The 13,196-nt window shown below is 42.7% G+C and overlaps 1 protein-coding gene across 1 annotated transcript in view; it reads left to right on the plus strand.

The window, feature by feature from the left end:
- ARL15 (ADP ribosylation factor like GTPase 15) overlaps window positions 1-13,196 on the plus strand; it is a 405,415-nt gene that overhangs the window by 276,798 nt on the left and 115,421 nt on the right. The gene's annotated exons all lie outside the window — the stretch shown is intronic.

The raw sequence follows: 13,196 nt of genomic DNA on the forward strand, positions 1-13,196 counted from the left end.
CCTCCTTAATTTCTTAGAGAAAGTTTTCAGCCAGCCCCACCACTTTTCCCCCTCTGAAATTTTAGTGTTGTACATGAGATCTTTTGGTATTGCCCCACAGATTTCTGAGACTCTGTTCTTTGTTTTCAGCCTCTTCTTTGCTGTTTGAGCAGTTTCCAAGCTTGCTGAATCTTTCCTGTTCTTACCATTCTGCTATTGAGTCTGCCACTTTTGTTTTATAGGTTTTTTGGGGGCTGGGGGAGTTTCGTGCTTTTTTTTCATTTATCGTATCATTCAGTTCTAGAATTTGGTTCTTCATTATATCTTTTTCTGTTCCGATCTTTTTGTTGTTGTTTCAAATACTTTTATAAATTCTCATTAAGGCATTTTTATAATGGCTGATTAACATCCTTTTCAGATAGTCCTGACTCCTGTGTCTTTTTGGAGTTGCTGTCTTTTCATATTCAGATCAAAATTTTCCTGGGGCTTGCTGTAACCAGTGAGTTTCCTTTGAATCCTAAACATCTGGGCTATTATTTTATGAAACCCCTTGCAAATGATGTATTTAAAAATCTCATTTAGTGGACATCCTCTGCTCTTGCTTTTCCTCTTTTCTCCTGGATGAAGCCGAACATGCATATTCCCGCCTAGGTCTTTCTTGATACCTGGCAGCTAAACACACCTTATTGCTTAGCAGAGGTACAGTTCTGGGCCTTCCCTGGACCTCTACTCCTGCTGCCCCATGGAGCAGAAACGGGGGTTCTTCCTTACTGCTTTACTGAGAGTCACAATGGTCACTGCAGGGGTTGATCTTGCTTCTTGCTTCTTCTGCATAGAAAAGCAAGTGTTGCTTCAGGAGTCCCCTTCTGACACTTGTCCTACCCTAGGATCCCCCGTGCAAGTCTAGGTTCTCCATGCATTCTCCACTTACCTTGCAGGAAGGTGGGGGACAGCCTTGAGTTTGTTTTTTTAATTCTCATTTTAGTATTTTAGGTACTTGGCTTTTCAGTTGATAAATAACTTTAATTTTCTTCATGTTTATTTTTGATTGGGGAGGGCTATATTTCTTTTAAATTTATGAATATACTTAGTTTTTGCCATACTAGTTTTAACAAAGTTCAGAGCTTACATTTTGTTTGGTGTTGTAGCATCGCATTTGAGAACTGCTAATTTGCTTTTCAGATGTGAGAAGAGAATAATGTGCCAAAGTGTGCCATAGATGAAAGGGTTTAATGCTTTTGTAGGTATTTTGTGAAAAAACAGAATTTGTAAGACTAGAGTTTTTTATGAAAGATGTAAATTGTGCTGAAATTCATACCTGATTTTTAAAATTTCTAATAATTCAATTAGAAATATTACTTTCATCTTAGATTTTTGAGACTCATGTACTTGACATGAGCCATATTGTAATATTGAGCTCTTTTTCAAATTTGAGAATTCTGAAACTATGCATGTAGAATATCTAAGGTTCAAGTTTAAAAATTTTAAAAGATATTCAACACTAAAGGGAGTTCACTGACTTTGTGACCCCTGTATTCTCAGCAGTTCTTCACCATAATATTCATTAAAGACCTTTAAGAAATCTTCCCGACAAGTACTGTACTTGCATTTCTACCAGATTTACCAAGCTCTACCATTACATGCTATGTAGATGCTAAGGTCATTTGGTAAGATGAAGCTCCCTAAAATAATGCAGAGAGCCTCTTGAAAATAAAGAGTTCTAGAAAATTCCCTAGCCCTATTTCCAAGGAAATGTGAGCCTACTTTAGCAATACTTAATCTTCTTACCTTTGGAAGGCATTGATACAGTTAAATTAAGTCACTGTGAAAAGCCTGTACTGTTAAGATGTTAAAAGGCTTTGTATATATCACCAGCATTAAGGTCATTATAATATAGAAAGTAAAAACACTTAACTTCAGGAAGTTAGGCTTTTTGTACCTAAAATCATAAAGTCACCATTTTTATGCTGTAAGCTAATCGACATATTTAGCAGTGAAGATGCCAGAAGCATTCCATTGGCCAAAACTATCTAAGAATAAAGAGTACAATAGTATGAAACCAGTTAAAAAAAAAAAAACTACCCTTGTCCTCCTGTTAAGCTTCATGCATTGTCTTAAAGTGAGCAAATCATCAAAAAACAAGGACATCAGACATTAGATTGGATTAACTACTCTGGAAGGTTAGTTTTGTTTTGTTCAAGAAAAGGGAAAAACTTTCTTATGTTTGTTGCTTCTCTTCCTCAACTTAGGGCTAGACTTTACGGTTTGTTTAGCTGTGAAGGGATGACAGACTTGGGGGATGGTGAGGGGGGCTTAGTTTTGGAATGTAAATACATGTAGAGCTTGCCTCCTTTTGTTTAGCATCTCTTTAAACTAAGACAAAAAAAATCAGTGAATGAATGAATAGCAGCATGGTGAAATACCTAAATGTTTGAGTTAAAATTTTTGGATGTTTGAAATCCTATTTGGATCCTTTTCCCAGATCAGGATGCATTCATACGCACTCAGCAGGAAACTTCATGGAGATGCACATTTGGGCAGAAGGTCTTTGGCGGTGCCTTTTTCTTAACTTGTGCCTTTTCTTCTTTAGAAAAAAAAGTAATGGCTTAAGTCTGACTGAAGAACAATCTTTTTTGTATGTTCCTTATAAGAATTTACTTATGGTTCACAGATCTTTAGCCACCATCTATGTCTGCAATCCTAAGATTTAAAATAGCATATATCCTACTGCAGGCTACAGGAAACGCCAAGTTAAAGACTTAATGACATACTGCGGAAAAAGACAAAAGGTGACAAATTATAAATCAGTCCCCAAAACCGGGAAAGTAAAACTCACAGAAAAATGTGTGTGCACTCAAGCTAATTTTTTTTAAGCCTTAATATTTTGGTATTCCTGCTTCAGGCAAACTCAATGGTACCGTTGGGATTTGAATCCTGACTTTTTTCGTTTTTGTTTTTTAATGATGAAAATAAGGCGTGCTTCTTCAGCAGATAGCAAGCTGAGTGACTGTATAGAGAATCAGCTCTTTTGAATTCCGTCCATTTAGAAATGCTCTCCTGTCTTTCCCATTTTGGATTTGGTCTATCACAACCATTTATGGTATCTCAGTCACATGGAGGAGGTTTGTTCGTTTCCCACCCCAGGCCCACCCCAGCCATACTCCATTCCAGTTTCCTTGACTTGTGGGGAAGTGAGAGTGCCTTTTGTGTCTTGTTTAAGTTCTGGGAAGAGAGCAAGAACGAGAGGCTCTGGGGGTTAATGGAAGGGTTAGAGAACAGATGGAATGGGAAGGAGGAGGCTTTTTAAAAAACTAGCTTTCAAAAGACCCTGGTGACTGCTTCTAGCTCATTCTTCCAGGCTCTCCTGGGGCAGGGTGTCTTTCACAAAGGGTCTGATTCCCCCTTTAACCCCCACAGAGTGTGCTGCTCCTGGGTGGTGTGGGACTAGCAAGGTGGGCTGGTGAGGGGACAGCTGTTCCTGCTGTCAGAGTTGTCATAGCTTCTGCACGCTGGCTGCCTGTCCCCTAATGCCTGAGAAGCTGCATTCGCTCCTACAGGGGAGACAGTTCTGGGCCAACGCTTCTGTCCCAGGTGAGCCCAACACACTGGGGCCAAGCTTCCAAGGATGAAACCTACGCAGACCTCACCCTGTGTCTGTCAGTATGAAGTTAATAATAATTTAAAAAGAATGACCAGATGTGCCCATGGGTACGTGACTGAATATACACACACATCATTTTGGAAGAGTATGCCAAGCCTGGACTCTTCCTTGCATTCAAAGGGTGATTCTAAAGTGAAGTGTGTGAGTGGAGATGCCACACACACATCCCTGCTAGGATGTTGCAGATCCAACAGAAAGCTGGCAACACAGGGCAGGGGATCTGCAAAGGCAGATCAAATCTGATGCCAAACCCAGAGGTGGAAGCAGATGGTACACCGGGATTTCCGCACTAGCTAGCAAGTAGGGTGTGCAGCCCACAGGCATTTAAGGGGCAGGTCCCTGCAACTAGCCAACTGAGTTTTTCATTCCCAGGAGCCGAAGTGGGCTGCCCAGTTGGTAATACAAGAGGTGCTGCATGTAGTTTGAAAGGATTATTTTTGCAGATGGAAATTGACAGCTCCAAAAGGAGAGAGAATATGTCCTCTAGGTCAGGCATTTAATGAAGAGGTTACCATCACACAGGGGAAGATGCGGTGACAAGAATCTGAAGCACCGTGACATGCCAGCGGCGCATCAGGCAAAGACATGGGAAGGCCCACTTGAGGTGCGTTTGCAGCTTTTCCAGGGATGAATGAACTGACATCGGAGATAGAGTGGGTGTTCAAAACAAGGCAGCAGAAAGGCTGCCTCATTTATTGGCCTAGAACAGTAGGAAAACATGGGAGTACTTGTGCAAAACTTTGGAATCTCGACAGTGACTGAAATGCTAAGCTGGACATGGCTCTGGTGAGCACCAGCCCTTTGAGTACCCACCCCTGAAGCCGACTCTGCCCTCAGGGCCTGAACTCTGGCATCCAACGGCTTCCCCGCATGCATTGTCTATTCAGGGATTTTGAGAGATCTGTCCAACAGAATGACAAGCAGTTGGAACAAATTCAAGAAGAGCAAGGCAGCACCCCTTGCACACACTCTAACCCATGTTCTCTGCTAGACAAGGGACAAGGTAGAGGAAGATGGAGGAGGAGGATGCTACAGTAGTTATCCCCTCACAGCAGTGCCCAGGTGAACTGTCATCCATGCATGCGAATACTTTTGCAAACGTCATGGAAACCAGACTAGAGACTTAGTTAGACTACAGCAGTTTAAAAAAAAAAAAAGGCATTGAAGAGGGCAGGGAGAACACTGTCCCACAAGCCTCTTCTTCCTTCCCTCAACCCAGGGGGCACAGCCTGGAGACAGCTGCCGTCCACTTGGAAGGAAGGGACAGAAATGAGCCTTAATACTGGGCTCACCACAGCAAAACCCAGCCTTGGGTAACTCTCCATGGTGCCTGAATGTAAGCCCAAGTCTCTGGCAGCAGTTGGTAACCAGTAGCTTCTTCAGTCTCCATTGCCACCAGCCAGCCACTCTGCAGGGCCAGCCATCCGCAGCCCCGGGCTTTTAGAGTGTGCCAGTGCTATGGCCGACTTCAGTGGCCATGGATTTCCAGTCTGGCTCAGTGGCAGGGCTGAGATCAAGGGGTCCCCTAATGCTGGGATGATTGCTACAGTAAATCTCAGCCTTGGGAACCATACAAAACAGGCTGCCTGGGTTCTCTCACCAGGGAAGGATGCTTCCAAACTAAACCAGCTTTCAAAGGCTGGGAATAAGTACCTGAAGAAGCTTTGTATGAACCGTCAGGCAAAGAATTCAGAGAAATGTTTCTAAGAAAGCTCAAGAAAACAGAGAAACAACTCTGGTACACATAAATCTAATAAAAGATTTGAGTCAGATCTGAAAGAAAACTAAATATGACCATCTGAAATATTACTGTGCTGATGGTGAAATGGTTCTCCCCTGGGGAGGGTGTAGTGTGCAGTGGCTGGATTAAGGGGCTCTTTCGGAATCAGAGTGCCCAGTGGAGACCCAGCTACTCTGCCTCCCTTTCAACTTCCTGCCAGTGCTTATGCTGTTAGGTAGCAGGGAATGTCTCAGATGGTTGGGTACCTGACAGTTCCATGGGAGACCTGGATGGAGTTCTAGGCTCCTGTCTGAAGCCTGGGTGAGCTATGGCTGTTGGAAGGTAGCTGAGGAGTAAACAAAGGAAACCAAGTAAACCAGGATCTCCCCTTACCCTGCTTCTGTCTCATGTCTTTATTCCTCTCTCCCTCTCCATGTGTATGTTTCTCTTCTTTAAAAAAAAGGTGGGTGCAAAGAGGTTAGAATAAAGTAGTGCTACTAGAGGAGTGGTAACAAAATACCACCATTTTATATAAAAGTACAATTTGTTGACCCAAAATGGCATGCATATATTATATAATGTCTTTATATACTTGTAATGCTCTAGTTGAAATAATACGCTGTGAAAGTATATGAGAAGGTACTAAGCATCCTTTCAGATAGGCAGATAGTGAAATCTGCAGAAGCAAAGCTGGTGTATTTTGCCCTGACCCTTTCTCAGGGCATTTTGTTATCTTGTGGGATCCACACCTCTGGGCCTCCAGCTAAAACCTCGCGACTCTGATTCTAGTTCCTGACTCTGGTGACTCTCCTGGATCCCACTAAGCTGTAATTAGGTCTCACCTTGCAGGATGCAGAACTTGCAGTAGTACTTACTGTTTATACTGAAGCCAGGGCATAGGGCTTGATCCCAGGCATTCGAATATTGGATGCAGCCATCACAAGCAAGGCTTAACCCACAATGCACCAGAAATACTACGTTAAATCTTCAATATCTGATATGTCTATGAAGACATTAGATACTTGGGGCTGGCATCGTGGCCCAGTGGATGAAGCTGCAGCCTACCCTGCCAACATCTGGTAAAAACACCAGCTTGTGACTCAGGCCGCTCCACTTCTGATCCAGCTCCCTGCTTGTGTATGTGCCTAGGAGAGTAGTGGAAGATAACCCAAATACTTGGGTCCCTTCCTTTCAAATAAAGCTCTGCTTCCTGGGTTCAGCATAACCTAGCCCTGAACTAGCAGATGGAAGATCTCTTTCTCTCTCTCTGACTGTGCCATTCAAGTATTAATCAAATATATTGCAATAAGGAAAATATTAGATACTCTAAGCTCTTCTATGGCCACAACCAGTAGCATTTCCCAGGCTGCTGGGCCCTCTCCTGCCTCTGGAAGAGCGACTGCATTCTGGCCTCTTAATTTCCTGATGCAACAAGACTTTTAACTTTCATATCTCCACTGTGGGTTTGCAGCAGTGTTTTGAAGTCTCACGTTTGTGCTCACTGGTTGACAAAGCAGACTAACTCTAACACCGTTCCTCTCGTCACTTCATCATTCACAGTTTTTCAGTGCAAGGTGTGCAAGGTGCCGTCAGGAATGCATGTGCATGGTCAGTGGCCAATCTGCCTGGGCTCACTTTTCATTCTGGTGACTCTGTCCTCGAGGAGGCAGTGAGGTGGGAAAGTTGCTGTGCTGCTCCGGAGGGCTTTACCCCTCCCACAACACCCTGCTCCTGGCTCTTCTAAATGGATGCACTGTTCTTCAAAACAGCCGTCTCCCTCTCTTTTAGGGTCTTGCCCTTGTGTCTTACTCTCCCCTCCCTGTATTTTTATTTTTGGGGGCTTTATTCCTCCTGCAAAAGGGATTCTCCGGCCAGGCCTGCCCTGCCCTTCCCTGCCCTTCCCTTTCCTCTCCTCTCCCCTCCTCTCCTCTCCCCTGCTGCCTTCCACCTCACCTCCAGGGTGAGCTGAGTGCTGAGGGAGACCCTTCAGTTCTGCTGGTCATTCCCATGGATTATTGAAGATCAGCTCTATTGCCACACAAGGCAGAGAATGAGCTTCAAATTTTGATCCCATTTTTCATCAAGTTTCTCTTAATCTAAAAGCTGTGGGATTAAGACACACAGCTATTATTGTTCTCGCAGCCACAATCAACTCTGTACTTGCTGATGTCCATCTCTTGGACAGAGGGGAAAGTGGTTTGTACACAGGATCCACAGTCTTCTGAGTTTTAAACAGTAATGCCTGCAGCAACCTGAGAGCTCAGGGTAATCATTTCTGACCTGAAATGGTTACCTAGAAAATGTAATACAAAGCCTTAAAGCAGTGGAACATTCTGTAACTGAGCAAACTTGCAGTGGTGGAATACTGTGCCTTTAAAGAAACCCCGCAAAGCTCCATCTGAATGAATGAAGTAAATCTTAGGAAGTCTCTAAATCATACAGAAATCTCCTGACCTGTGATTTGAGGCTGGTGGGAGAAGAAAACAAAGGCAAAGGAGAACTGGTCTGAAGCTCAAGCCAGCCCTGCCGTCTTCTCCCAAGTGATTATAAAGTGCAAAGCCACTTTATGATCAGGCAATTGAATAATGATGATGCCTACCAAGAAATGCAACAAAATTATTCATTTAAGCCATTCGAGATGTGTGGAAATTGAGCTTTGTTGGTGTGAATATAAGGAATGAATCACCGTTTTAGTTTTGGTTTACAAACTCTGATAGAAGTTTTATTTGTCATGGAACCCTAAAACTATTGCTGGGATGTACCAATGAATACATAATTTTCACAACCTGGATATAGCGAATAGAGGAATAATCTTGGACATTTGGTTCTCTTCCCTTCTGATATGTTGTGCCCCCTGCTTACTACTGTCTGCCACAATCCTGGAATATGTAATCATTTCTCATGGATAATATTTTGTTTTCTTCACAAAACTTGAACATTCTAATCTGACCAACCAATAGAAAGAGAAGAAACTGTTAGATTCACCCTCTACAGCAACTGACAAACATTCCATTGGCAGGGGGTGGCGAGTAGGGGTAGGGAGGACTAGACAACACAGAGGACGCCCGGGGAGTGGTGCCAGGCTGCAGTATGTCCCATGTTCCCATGTCAGAGAAGCAGTCAGAATAAACCCTTGTGATCTGTCATAACTCTTAGGACCTGGTGGTAGGAAGGGGGACGATTGTCTGTGGGCAGCGACAGTGTAAAGGAGAGTCCCGCTTACCTACCAGAGGCCACGTCCTCAAGCTCTGAAAGTGCCAGCTTTGCATGATGCCAATAAGGAGAGGTTAAAAGTCTGAGGGAACTTTGGAGTGTTTGTTTTGTAATTTTTTCAAATTCTGGATGACAGAGCCCAGCACTTTGGGCATAAAGGTTTGAGACATCTCAGCCATTTTCATAATCCATTTAATCACAGCAGTCCATTAACACCCACAGGGATGCCGTGAAAATGCATCCATGGCCACGGTTCACTGTCCACCTGACGTTTCTGGGGACACACCTTCCTTTCCTTAGCAGTCTTTTCTCACGGTTCCTGTTGTACAACTGCTTCGTCTCTTTGCAGTAAAATGCTGTGCATGTGCCCAGAGGTCTTTTGGCATTTAAACGAGTTTCACAACATCACAGAGGGAAAAAGTCTGGGCCTGAATTATGTGGCTCCTCTGGCACAGAAGGCTCCATCAGCTGCAGGACAATCAAATAGAGCTGCTTTTGGAGACAGCAGAACGGAGGCAGGAGCCACTCAGAGTTTTTCCATGACTCACAGGGTAGGAAAGGTCTTAAGTTCCTCCAGGGTTTAACCCCTTCTCATGTGAGAATGCCAGGGTCACCGTGCAGTTTACCCTTCCAGTTTCCAGTGATGAGGCAGGCAAGAGATCCACTGACATGAACCTCTTTTAATGGGGAAGAGATCCTTTAGTGACAAAGGACCCTGGCTTAGCATCTTTTCTGGGTTCCTGTATGTGTTTTTCTCAAAAGAAATATGCAAAGGAGAGTGGCAGTAGTGGTCAGTAGGGCAACACTTGTCTGCTACGTTAACACAAGTCCCCTTTCCATTGCTCTTTAGGTCTAACCCTGTGTAAAAAAAAAAAAAAAAACTAAGTAGCATCAAGCATGTAAAATGAGAAATAGCTAAGTATTACTCCTACAGTTAAAAAAATTTTAAAATGTATCTTAGATTCATGGGGTGTCATGTCATAGTGGTTTAGCTTATAGCCCATGACCCTGATATCCAGTGCGAATGGTTGTTTGAGTCCTGGCTATTCTACTTCTGATCCAACTCCCTTCTCATGTGCCTGGGAAAGCCATGGAACATGACCAGTGCTTGGGCCCCTGCCATCTCTACAGGAGATCCAGCTGGAGTTTCTGGCTCCTGGCTTGTTGTAGCCAGCTGGAGAATGAATGGGTCGATGGAAGATTCTATCTCTCCCCTTCTCTCTGTAATTCCTCCTTTCAAATAAGTAAATCTTTGAAAGTATGTATTAATTTATGTTCATTTCACTTGAAAGGCAGATAGAGACAACGAAACATGTTTCATCTGCTGGTTCCCTTTTCAAATTCCAGCCACGACCAATGCAGAACTAGGTTAGGCTTAAGCCAGAAGACCAGGACTTAGTCCAGGTATCCTTTGTGGATGTTAGTGACTCAAGCACTTGAACTGTCACTTGCTGCCTCCCAGGGTATATGTTTGTAGGAAGCTAGATTTGGAGATTGGGCCATAGACTGAAACCCAGGCACTATTATAACAGATACAGTTATCTTCACACCTCAAGAGAAAATGAATTCAAATTCAGAAGGACTGTTACTTGCATTACAAGATAGTAAGGATATTAACCATGTTTGTCAAAACTCCATTGGTTATTCATTTTAAAAAATCACAAGTGGAGGAGCCCGATGCAATGGCCAAGAGGCTAAATCCTTGCCATGCACACCCAGAATCCCATATGGCTACCGGTTCATGTCCTAGCTGTTCCACTCACCATCCAGCTCCCTGTTTGTGCCTGTAAAGGCAGTCGAGGATAGCCCAAAACCTTGGGACCCTGCACCAATGTGGGAGACCCAGGAGAAGCTCCTGGTTCCTGACTTCGGATCAGTTGAGCTCCAGCCATTGTGGCCACTTGGGGAGTCAACCATTGGATGGAAGATTTTTCTCTCTGTGTCTCCTTCTCTCTGCATATCTGTCTTTCCAATGAAAATAATAATAGTAAATAAATCTTTAAACACACACACACACACACACACACACACACACACACACACACACAGTGGGTACCAGCATTGTGGAACAAGGACACAGCAGTACCTCATAGAAGCACTGGTTCAAGTTCCTGTTAATGTGTGTGGAGGGCAGTGGAAGATGGACCCTGTACTTAGATCCCTGCTACCCACAGCGGAGACCTAATTGGAATTCCAGGATTCTGACTTCAGCCTGTCTGTGTTCCAACCGTTGTGCCATTTGAGGAGTTGAACCCACAGATAAAAGATTTTCTCTTGCTGTCTCTTCTTCTTTCCCCTCCTTTGCTTTACTTCTCTCCTTTCTTCCCTCCCTCTCTGCTTCTCTCTTTTTCTCTGTTATTCTTCCATTTAAATAAATAACTCTTTTAAGAAATGGATGACAGACGTGTCTAAGACTGGAGAAGAGTGCCAAGTGAGTCCAGCTCATTAGTAGGGGACGTGTGCATTGGAAACCACAGACCTGAAATGTAAAAAGCTAAGTTTTAAAACATTAGTCTTAAAGACTTAGAACAAAATGAAATCAAGCAAAGCAAAAGCAGCCATTAAACATGTGGTTTTCAGAGGCAGTGAAAATCCAATTTTCTTCAACTTTTAAGTGGGCAAGGCACTTACTGATACAAAAGGCACGACAGGACACTCTTGGTGAAAAGGGAACCTGTATACTCCCCACCCAAGAGCAACAACAGTCTCATTTTAAACACATTTAAGCCAGACAAATGAAACCAATAAATATTATTCATTTTCCCTGAGCAAGACTTTTTGATTCAGTTCTGCTCAAAATATTAATTAAAATTGGAACAGTTTGTTCTCGATCTGTTTTTCAAGCTGTTGGTTGCGATGTGATTAAGGAATCCTGTAGACTTTTTTTGTGATTTTTGTGTTTGAAATACCTACTGAATAGAAAATAGAACAATGTATTGTAGTGAGAAAGCACATGGTTTTGTAAAAATTTTCTTGATTATGCATGCATATTTGTGCACACATATCCGTAGGTATTGAGTCTCCTTACTAAACGTGTATTTGGGGGCAGACATTTTGTGTTCAGCTGCTACGTAGGACACTTATCCCATATTGAATTGTTGATTGAAATCCTCCGGCTGCTCTGCTTCTAACTCAACTTCCTGCTGATACATCCAGGGGCACAGCAGAAGATGGCCCCATAAAGAAGACACAGATGGAGTTCGGAGTTCCTGGCTTTAGGCTGACCAGACCTGGCTTTCAGGAGCATGTGGGGAATCAGCCAACAGATGGAAGACCACTCTCTCACTAAGTTTCATGTAGATGACAACAAATGAACATTTACCAAAAAATGAAATACTCAAATCTCTTTAAAATATTTTTTAAATGAAAGTGTTTCTTAGGGTGAATCATGATCAAGAAATTTGAAATCTTTGGCTGGACTTTTATTTCAATATTTATGGAATGGATGTTGAGGGTAAAAGATTCATATCTAGGAATACATCTGTAAAACGTCACTTCAGTAATAGTCTCAACATCACTGAGGTCATAGTGATGGAAGAGAGTGTTCAAGATCACTTCAGAAAAGGGAAGTGAAACTCAAGTTATGTTTATTTTAATGCAAAATGATTTTGAGATCTATGATAGTTTTTTATCATATTAATTTCTGAGAGGTTTTTTTTAAAAAGATTTATTTATTTTTATTGGAGAGGCAGATCAGATATACAGAGAGAAGTAAAGCCAGAGAAAGATTTTCCACCTGCCGGTTCACTCCCTAAGTGACTGCAAAAACTGGAGCTAAGCCAATCCAAAGCCAGGAGCCAGGAGCTTCCTCTGGTGTCCCACATAGACACAGGTCCCAAGGCTTTGGACCATCCTCAACTGCTTTCCCAGGCCATAAGCATGGAGCTGCATGGGAAGTGGAGCAGCCAGGACAGGAACCTGCACCCATATGGGATCCTGGTGGTTGCAAGGTGAGGATTTAGCCATTAGGTCACCATGCCAGGTCTTCCGAGAAGTTTCTGAAGATAGTTCATATATTCGATAACCATTGATGATAGTAGCACTGACATCATGCTTCTGGATTTAGTCATCTCTTAAAGGTGTTTATCAGTGTTAGGGAGATGTAATCTAAACCAATGAATATTCTTATAAAGGGGTAAAACAAAATATGAGGAACATGATTAGATGCCCTACCATTTGAAAGACTGGGCAGAAAATCTGGTGTCACACACAATCCTGTGAACTATTCAGCTTTAGGGGTCTTAGACCAAAACAAAGGAAGAGACCAAAATTTAGATGGTATTGGATACCAACAAGCATGATTGGTGTGGGGGGTGTCTTAACTCCTGCCACCTGTTTTCTGAGTGACATTAATAATCTGCTTAGCCTTAGGGAGCCTGTTCTCTTAGCTGTTTATAAAACAAGCACACACTAGAATTAAAATGTAGAAAGAGATACACTTATTTCATAAGATTTTTTTTTTGAAAATCAAATTAGCAGAAAATATTATACAGTGACCAGCGCATTATAGGCACTCAAATATGAATTTCTATTCTTTCCTGTGTGTAAAATAATCAAACTTTAGAGGGAACCCATGCTGTAACATACACAGGTACACATGCTTTACATATAAAATTTTAACCA

Source organism: Ochotona princeps, chromosome 23, assembly GCF_030435755.1.
Source record: "Ochotona princeps isolate mOchPri1 chromosome 23, mOchPri1.hap1, whole genome shotgun sequence".
NCBI lineage: Eukaryota > Metazoa > Chordata > Mammalia > Lagomorpha > Ochotonidae > Ochotona > Ochotona princeps.